Genomic DNA, 8,759 nt, shown 5'->3' with positions numbered 1-8,759 from the left:
TCTAAGTCTGAAAGAATTTAACTGTTAATGCAACCTTGTGACACCTTTTCTGATTTTCACAGGCCAGAGTGCTAGACTGGTTCAAAGGGAAAATTTCAGCAAATCAACAAGGGGTTCTGCTTTGGGTCCCGTGTGAGCGTGCACTTGTGTGTTTGAAGCTGACTGCATTCTGCCATGGAGGCTTCTAAAGCAACAGTTTCCCCATTTGCCCTCTGAGCTGCAAAACCAGCTCTCAGCAGGAAAAGAAAAATCGCTACTTACCCTTGAAAAGTGTCTCCCCTATGTGTGAAAGCACTGAGGTGAAAATGTCAAAATTTTCACTTTTTTTTTGAGCCTGTGAAATCTAAAGGGAACTGAGATTTGCCCATGACCCAGATTGGAGTGATGGGTGCTTCTCCTGACCATCGGAAGACATCCTGCTGTGCTTTCATTTTATTTTTAAAAGGCAAAACATTAAAGATGTTCTTTCATTTAAGATATAAAATTGTTATCATTTCCTTTATATAGGAAAAGAAAATTCTGAAGCTAAAGCATCAGTTAGAAAAAGCAAATCTTATGTCATGCCACCTTACATCTTAGAGTATCTTAAATCCAATTTCTTTGTTTAACTTCCGAGAAAATAATAAGACTCTAAACACAGGTATTCTGGTTTAGGTTTTTAGTTTTTATTCTGCTAATAATTTGCCTACATAACCAAGTCATGTTATTTTGTAACTTAGTCAAGTTCAAGAGCCATTTACTCATTCATTTAACCAAACAGGTGCCTGCTGCTACTTGTTCTATTTAATGTGTAATTTTTAATGTCATTTCTGGGGCATTCCCAACACTCATCACTCATGGTCACCAAAGCACCACCCAGGCACAGGCCAGTCACTTTTTGGCAATGACAAGCTGCACACATTGGCCAGTGCCACCACAAGCCAACGTTTCAATCCCATCAACCCTTAGTGGGTGGTATCCGATCCAAATTTTATGGAATTTTAAAAATGCAAGATCGTTACCTGTCATGTGATTCAAAGAGATACTTGACTAGATAATAAGTGGTTTCCCAAATCTGAGATTTATGTAGATTAAAAATAGTCCTAAAAATAAACTTAGTATAACAAGCCACAGAAAGTGGAACTAACCAGCATCTTATCAAATGAAAATAAACTGAGTGGAAGTTTAAATTTTTAGAGGCTAAAATCTAAATAATTTAATACTGTCTAGTAAAACAATGTTGACTTTTTCCCTTACTGAATTTTTTTCATTTTGAAGAAAATGAGTATATAAAACCTGAAGTAGCTCTTGACTTTCCAAGCTGTGCCACACACACACACACACACACACACACACACACACACACCAGCACACATTCACAGCATGACCTTCTTCAAAGTCAAGTGACTGGAGTTCTTGTTAAGCCTCTCCTATAATCTCCGAGGTTACCCTGAGATGCATCAGAATTAATGTTTCTTGGTTTATCATGGGAAGCATACTAATTTTTATTGTTCACAGAGAGCAGGTCTTATTTTAAATTCACTTTTCCAAATTTTTTCTTATTCTATATGCAGCTGTTTTAAACATATCTTGATAATATCCAAGTAAAACCCAATCATACATATTGGAGAATAAACATATTTTCCTGAGGCCTATTTTGTATATGAATAAACAGCCTAAGCAAATGTTGTGATCTGTTCAGTATTATGTCTTACCATTAGGAAGTTTTAAAATAGAAAAATACACCCTGCTAATAACTATAAGAGCTATCCCTGAATTTGAAGTAAATAGATGGTGCATTACAAATGTATCCTAAAAGATATTTACTTTTAGCGCTGGAACTAATTCTAACATATAGAACTCAATTGAAAACATTCTGCCTCTGAAGATATTGATATTTATCCTTTGAAAAGGATAAATAAACAAACAAACAAACAAACAAATAAATTTACCAACTTTCATGGTCAAAATCAGAAGAGAAACAAATATTTGGGTATTTCTAAATTATGTGCCTTAGCACAGCATATTTACTGCAATGAATCAGCAGCATAACTGGGGAAGGAAATAGACTGAAATAATACTACACCTGGAAACCAACAGCTGTCGTCAGGATTTAGTATCTTGTCCAACTGAACTCACTAATGGGAAAAACTAAAAACCGCAGTAAGCTGACTGAAGAAATAGAAACACTGGCCTGCCCCTAGAGTCATTGCGGGTGTGGCTGCTGGGTCCCACGCCATGGAGAGGTGGCAGAGAGGAGAAAAGCTGTCTACCCTCAGTGTTCTGACCTGTGAGCATCTGGGTGATCAGTAGTGTAACATTCTCTGAAGAAAAGCAAGCCGGAGACAGCTACCGGCCTGGCGCCAGAGGGCCCAGACAGAGAGGTAGCCTGAGGCGACCGCCAGTCCAGAGCCACACAGGCCGGGGGTGGGAGCAGGCTATGCTCAAGATGACTCCTGTCCAGCGCCAGAATGCACAAACGTGGCTTAGCACACCTGAGGTCACGCCTGAGATGACCCCAGACCCTCAGAGACCCCAGGTGCCACTAAGAGGAGCAAGTAAGTGGTGGAGAAATGGAAGAGAAAGAGAAACAGAAGAATTTGGGCACAATGAAGAAAGGCAGGACAGGAGACTAGAGGGCAGTGAGGAGCAGCCTAATATGAGTAGTTGCTGATGGGGTCCCGACCTGTACTGTCACCTTGGGGCCATGTCTGGGGCCATGGTCCTGCAACAGCAGGGGTCTGTTGCTACCAAAGGCCAGGGAGTCTGTCCTGGCCTGGACTGTCAACCCCAGGACATGTTAATGTCTGAGGGCTGTGCAGAGCTGGCCCCTCCCTAAACCTGGGCATCATGGGAGAACTGGCCTTGTAAGCATGGCAGCATGAGAACTGACCACACCTCTAGCTAGCTGCAGTACTCAGGAGAGTAGGCCCCGAACACTGCAGAAATTTCAGGTGAGCCAGCATCTTCAAGGATACAAGGGTGAGAGGCCTGGCCCCACCACTTTTCTCCTGTGAGTTGGCATTGACCAAGGAGAGATGCCCTGCTCCCCACTTGCCCCTCACCACCTGCGCCAGGCAGAAGACCCGGCCGTGGGGTCGTGAAAGCAGGAGAGCTGTCTGTGTTCCTCACCAGCTGTTGTACTCACGCAGGGCAGAACAGTAGAGCTGGTCCTGGATTGGGGGTTATGCGCAAGTCAGCCCCAAGGGTATGCGCAATAGAGAGCTGGCCCTGCCTCTTATCTGTTGTTACAGATGAGGGAGAGATGTTCTCCTCCCCTTTCTCCTCCCTTATCATCTGTGGCGGGAGAGCTGGCTCCAGAGTCATGAGAGTTGGAGAACTCACCGTGTACCTGACCAGCTCTAACACTCGAGAGAGTGGGCCCTGCACCTTGCCTGGGGAGCAGGATAGAACTAGCCCTGATTGAGTAGGAGAACCAACAGCCTGACCGACTCAGATACCTGTTAGGCAAAAATCCAGGGCTTGAATTTGCCTACCCCAACATCTACCCCACTGATGACCTGCTGGAGTGCATGACAGGGTCCTCCTACAGATTCAAAACTGCAAAATCTCCACGACACAGAGCAACAACAGAATATCCTAAAGGAGTTCTAGGGAGGTTCCAGTATTGATAGAGTAGCAGAAACCAGACAATTGGGTCGTCGTTGCAATGAGGACAAAACAGTTACTGTAGAGCACACTGTGACACACTACAGCTTCCACAATGAGATTTTTTTTTTCTCTGTGGGGAGAGGTTGCAAGGGTGAAGAGCAGGTATGAGGGGAGGGGGAAATGAGTGGGATTAGGGTGCATGATGTGAAATTCACAAAAAACAATGAAAACTTTAAAAAAGAAAGAGAAACATTGGAAATGTGTGTATGTATTTTTAGTAAAGAAGACACACATATCCTCAAATATAACAGTTTTTCTGTATTCCTTTGTCCACAGACAAACCAGTAGGAGACTAAGCATGCTCTGCACTGGAGGAGCCACCACCAGAGACAGGTCTTGCCTTTTCAGCGACACCAGCATGTCTTTCTCAAGTGCTCGTTCTGGGATGGACATGTTTACAAATGACATGTTTGCATGCTTTCTTAATATATCACTACTCTAAAGGGTTCATAATTATTTTTTCATTGCAATAATGGTAAAATAGAGAGCTAATGCTACATGGTCATGAGGCTCAACAGTGACCTAGAGAAGTTCAGATCCGTAAACTCTGGGTCCAGGGTGTCCAGCTTTACCTCCAGATAAGCTCATTTCTAAAAGTCACATTAAATTAACATAAAAAATAACATTTCCAGAGATTCAGTAGGATTAAGAAGACTTTGTGGACAGTGTAGAATACATACACACTCGCAGAGAAATTGATGGAAATGTCAATTTGTGCAGCCCCAGTGTTAGGCTATGTGGGTTCAGATTAAAATTTGCAATCATAGATTATAGCTGTTTTTTTCCTGGATCAAATGAGTTTTTAGCCAGCATAATCACAGGCTGCCACACTGTGTAGTTTACATAAATAAAGGTTTCTGTCAAAGTCTCCTGACAGTATGGACTGGATGACAGTTTCCAACTTCACATTGATGGCGTCTTCATACCTTGTATGAAATATTAGAGGAATTCAAGCTTAAAAATTACTTTAAGAAATGAAATGGAAAGTAATGAAACATTTTAATATAGACTCAGAGGAACAATGGCATTACATTTTCTGGAAGCAACATGTCTAGCAACCAGCATGTGTCCAAGACATTAACTACAGAGGCTCAGGAACACTTACGCGGGAAGAAGAAAGACTGCTCCTTCTCTATTCTTTAAGGCGGCTCTCCTGCAGAGTTTGTTCATTCATCTTCTAGAAATGTCATACCAAACAATTTTCTATTTGCTAAATACTCTTTTGCCATGAAAAGCTGTTGTATGCCTTTGGGAAGTCCTTCTTGTTAGAAACTCCTATTCTATTCATTCTTCAAGATATGGCATGCCACCTTCTGAGGCAGTACTATCCCAATTTCTCTTTCACATGAAGCTTGTAATTATTATCTAACTGGAAATTTTGCTTTAAACATTTATCAGTTGCTGAAAAAGTAGTAAAGTAGTTCAAATAGAAAATAAACACTTTGTTTATTTATTTTCTAATAACTATTCTGCACATAACATCTTTGTTTCATTTTTTTAAGAATTTTAAGAATGTTTTAAGTTTTTTGATGTGCATTTTTATGCACATGAACATTTCAGCATATATATATATATGAAGATTTATATTATTATATATGAAGATATATGTATATATTTATATTCCTATTTTGGCAAAGTATTTTGGCCTTTGAAAAAGAAATAACTTCAATGATTAATTTGGTTTCTTGTCTTTTCTTACTCAGATTTTATTTGTTATTTCTGTATTTAGTTCTTTGGAATGTTTATCACATATATTGGCCTTATTCTACTCATTCTTCTGATAGTATTTCAATACAATTATGAAAACAAGAAGCTGTGAGAAAATGTCCATTGCTTTCATAAAAAAATATTTTCGTGTCTTTTTGCTTCACATTTCAGTCATCCAACTAAGTATACTAAGTTTTTGTAAAATCATTTCTTCTCTAGGTTCTTATATACATTTAAAATACAGCTATATTATTAATGTTTATAGAAATTCGGTGTTTTGAGGAATGCAGGTAGGTGGTCTTCATACTTTCACTCTCCCTCCTCTTCTTCAAATCAAATCCTCCAGCCTCATCCCCAGCTCCATAGAAGACCAACTGTTGTGACCTCCTTCTCCTCAGATCATGTAGCTCTTCCCCTGCAGCCTTCCTCCATCACCCTGTTCATCTTTGTAACAGATAGGGAAGGGTTACGGGGAGGTGATTTCAGATTTCCATTCCTCCTCTTCTCTAAATCCAACCTGGAAGTCTCATCTCCAGCTCTGTAGCAGACTACAACTGTACCCTCTCTTCCCTATCTGCCCCCATTCTGATGGGACTAAGAAATCCTACTAGTTCACCACTCTGTCCTCCCTCCTGTGGAACCCTTCATCCCTGTCACCAAAGCTGATCTCCATCCCTACATGCAGGTCCCAGTACCAAGGAACACATTCCAGCGAGACTCCCCAGTGGCTGCACTTAGCAGGATCTTGGGCACGCTCTCTACTGGGCAGCCACATTGACCACTCTTTCCCAATAGCACCCAGGACAACACAGCCCTACCACAGAAGGCCTGTGAGGTGCCTACAACAGGGATGTAACCTCACAGTGTTTGTGTTTCTTTGTGTGCCTTTTATTTAACTTAACACATTTCAAAAATAAAAAAAAAAGTTACTATTTTGGTTTTGGGTTTATTTATTTATTTATTTATTTATCTATTTATTTATTTATCTATTTATTTATTTATTTATTTTGAAACAATGTTTCACTACATAGTCTTAGTGGCCTAGAACTCTCTATGTAGCCCAGGTTGGTCTTGAACTCACAGTGCTCTACCTGCCTCTGCCTCTGGGATGGTTGTCAAAAAAATTCAGCATCTTTATAAAAAGAATCACATTTTATTTTTTCTCTATTTAGTATTATATTTAAGTAATAAAATAACAAAGCCCAAAATATTCAGGGACCTTTTCTACCTATGTATGTGTTCTTTATCGGTGAAATTTTAGTGTCTATATTTTTGACAATAAATGCAGGATTGGTTGGTATTTATTCAATGATGGTCTTAAAGCACTCCCATCTTTCAGCATTGATGGGTGTAAGTGAGTCTAGAATATTGTAAACAAATACTGTACTGGCTTAAGATTGATGTACAATAATATGTATGTATATACATATACATATTATGAACACACTTGGGTTTTTTTCTGACAGTTTTTCTGATGTGGATTTCCTCTTGCTCTTTATATATATTGTGTTTTTTTCACGCACACAGCCAGTTATGAACAAAGAAATGTTAAATGACGTTTGATTTTTTTGTCATTGTTATAGACCACACAATATAACCCACATCGAGAATAAATTAAACCGTAATTATAATAGTAGCTTTAGCATCTGATTTAAAAGCATGTCTTTTGGGCTGACAAGGCGGCTCAGGGGGCAAAGCACTTGCCACACAAGCCTGAAGACCCCAGAACCCACATAAATGGAAAAGTGACTTCACAAGTGTCCTCTGATCTCTACATAAGTCATGGCACATGTGCATATATGTCCTCCTGTCCATACACATCATAATGATGATGATGGATATTTTTAAAGTGTATCTCTATTACGTCATAGATTTAATAGTGAGCATTGAAACACAGTATGGACTAAAATTATTACCATTTGCTTTCTCACAATGCTAAGAAAAGTTGATATTTGCAACACATGTCACTCTCATTTCTCATACGCTATTTTGATATATTAGTGTTATTGATATCAACGTAATGCTTATGTCTGGAAATAAACAGCTTTTGGTGATGTTTCAAAGTGGCCTGTGACATTCATAAGAAACAACCATCAAAGGTAAGCCTTGAGTTTCTCCTTCCTTTTCTTTTGCAAAGATCAAAAGGAAATATGAGGGAAATATCTCTTTTCAAGCTATGCTATTTATAAGAAACAAGTTTTGTGTGTGTGCATCAAAAAGAAATATAAACATTAATATTTGGAATATTCTGGTCTAAATCACTCTTAATATTTAAAAATGTCAATGGTGCTATTAATCAAGAACACTTCTGTTGGAGTAAATGTGACACAGCAGTATAACACATGATAAATAAAAACATAAGTTTTATGTTCCCAGTATATTTGAACTGACTGCCATAACTTGTTCTTGCACATGAATAATGGTCACAAAATATTAACTTCAATGCATATATTATACCGTGAATTTTATAGCTTTCAACATTAAACACAGCATTTAAAAATGACAGCATTCAATAACAAACTGAATGAAGCATTGTACTTACAACAAAGAAATGATTTATTTTCTAGTGATTTTTAATTACTCTCATATTCATGAGAAAAACTGCTGAGAAAAATTATTTTTACTCTCTGACTTTTGGGGTTGATTTTCTATGAATAATTTTTATCGCTATGTTCAAAATTACCTCCAAATTTAGTGTAAAAAGATGATGCTTTCTTAGGCCCTTCGATTCTGTAGACAGCAGTTTAGAGATGACCTAGAAGGGATGGTTAGGTTTCTACCCCACAAACTCTTGGGCTTCGCTGGAAAGATGTGAAAGCTTAGAAAGTGACTTGATGGCTAGAATCACGTGGAAAGACCTTCACTCTCATGTGTTTAGCGGCTAGTGCCAACTGTCTACTGAAATTACAGCTGGGATGTCAGCTAAAACATCACCATATGACTTCCTGCTGTGCTTTCTTCATGTGAGCTAGCATGGGCATCTTTACCATAGCAGCAGAACTCAAAAGATCAAGAGTCCAAAAAGAAGGAAGCAAATCTGTGTTGTTTTGTGAAGTAACAGGAGAAGTTGTGCTGTGTTCAGAGCTCGTTACTTCCACCATTTTATCTCACTTTTCTGACAACATGCAAGGGCAGTCAGATGCAGGCTGAGGTTGAAGCTGCTAGGAGGGACATCCGAAACAGCTTCCTCACAGACACAATTGGTCTGGTCAGTCAACTCAGAGCTCAGGTAGACTGTTGTCTGTAGCACCCTGCAGTGGCCTTTTAAGCTTAATAGTCATACTTACATGAGAAAAATAAAGGAGAGCTTGTGAAACTGTTTAACTTTTTCCAACTCAGCTGGGCTGCCTAATGGACCCCTCCAGCCATTGGATCTATGAATATATCTTTTTTAATATTGC

General features: G+C 39.2%; 1 non-coding gene across 1 annotated transcript; it reads left to right on the top strand.

The window, feature by feature from the left end:
- The first annotated feature begins 2,172 nt into the window (after nucleotides 1–2,172).
- LOC129681137 (small nucleolar RNA SNORA17) lies at nucleotides 2,173–2,301 on the top strand. The gene has a single exon (XR_008720791.1). It is a non-coding gene; the product is annotated as a small nucleolar RNA SNORA17 (small nucleolar RNA).
- Nucleotides 2,302–8,759: the final 6,458 nt, after the last annotated feature.

This window comes from Psammomys obesus, unplaced genomic scaffold, assembly GCF_907164565.1.
Source record: "Psammomys obesus unplaced genomic scaffold, mPsaObe1.curated_primary_1811, whole genome shotgun sequence".
Lineage (NCBI taxonomy): Eukaryota > Metazoa > Chordata > Mammalia > Rodentia > Muridae > Psammomys > Psammomys obesus.
Note: the sequence above shows the minus strand (reverse complement) of the source record. Positions and strands in the feature narration are given on the sequence as shown.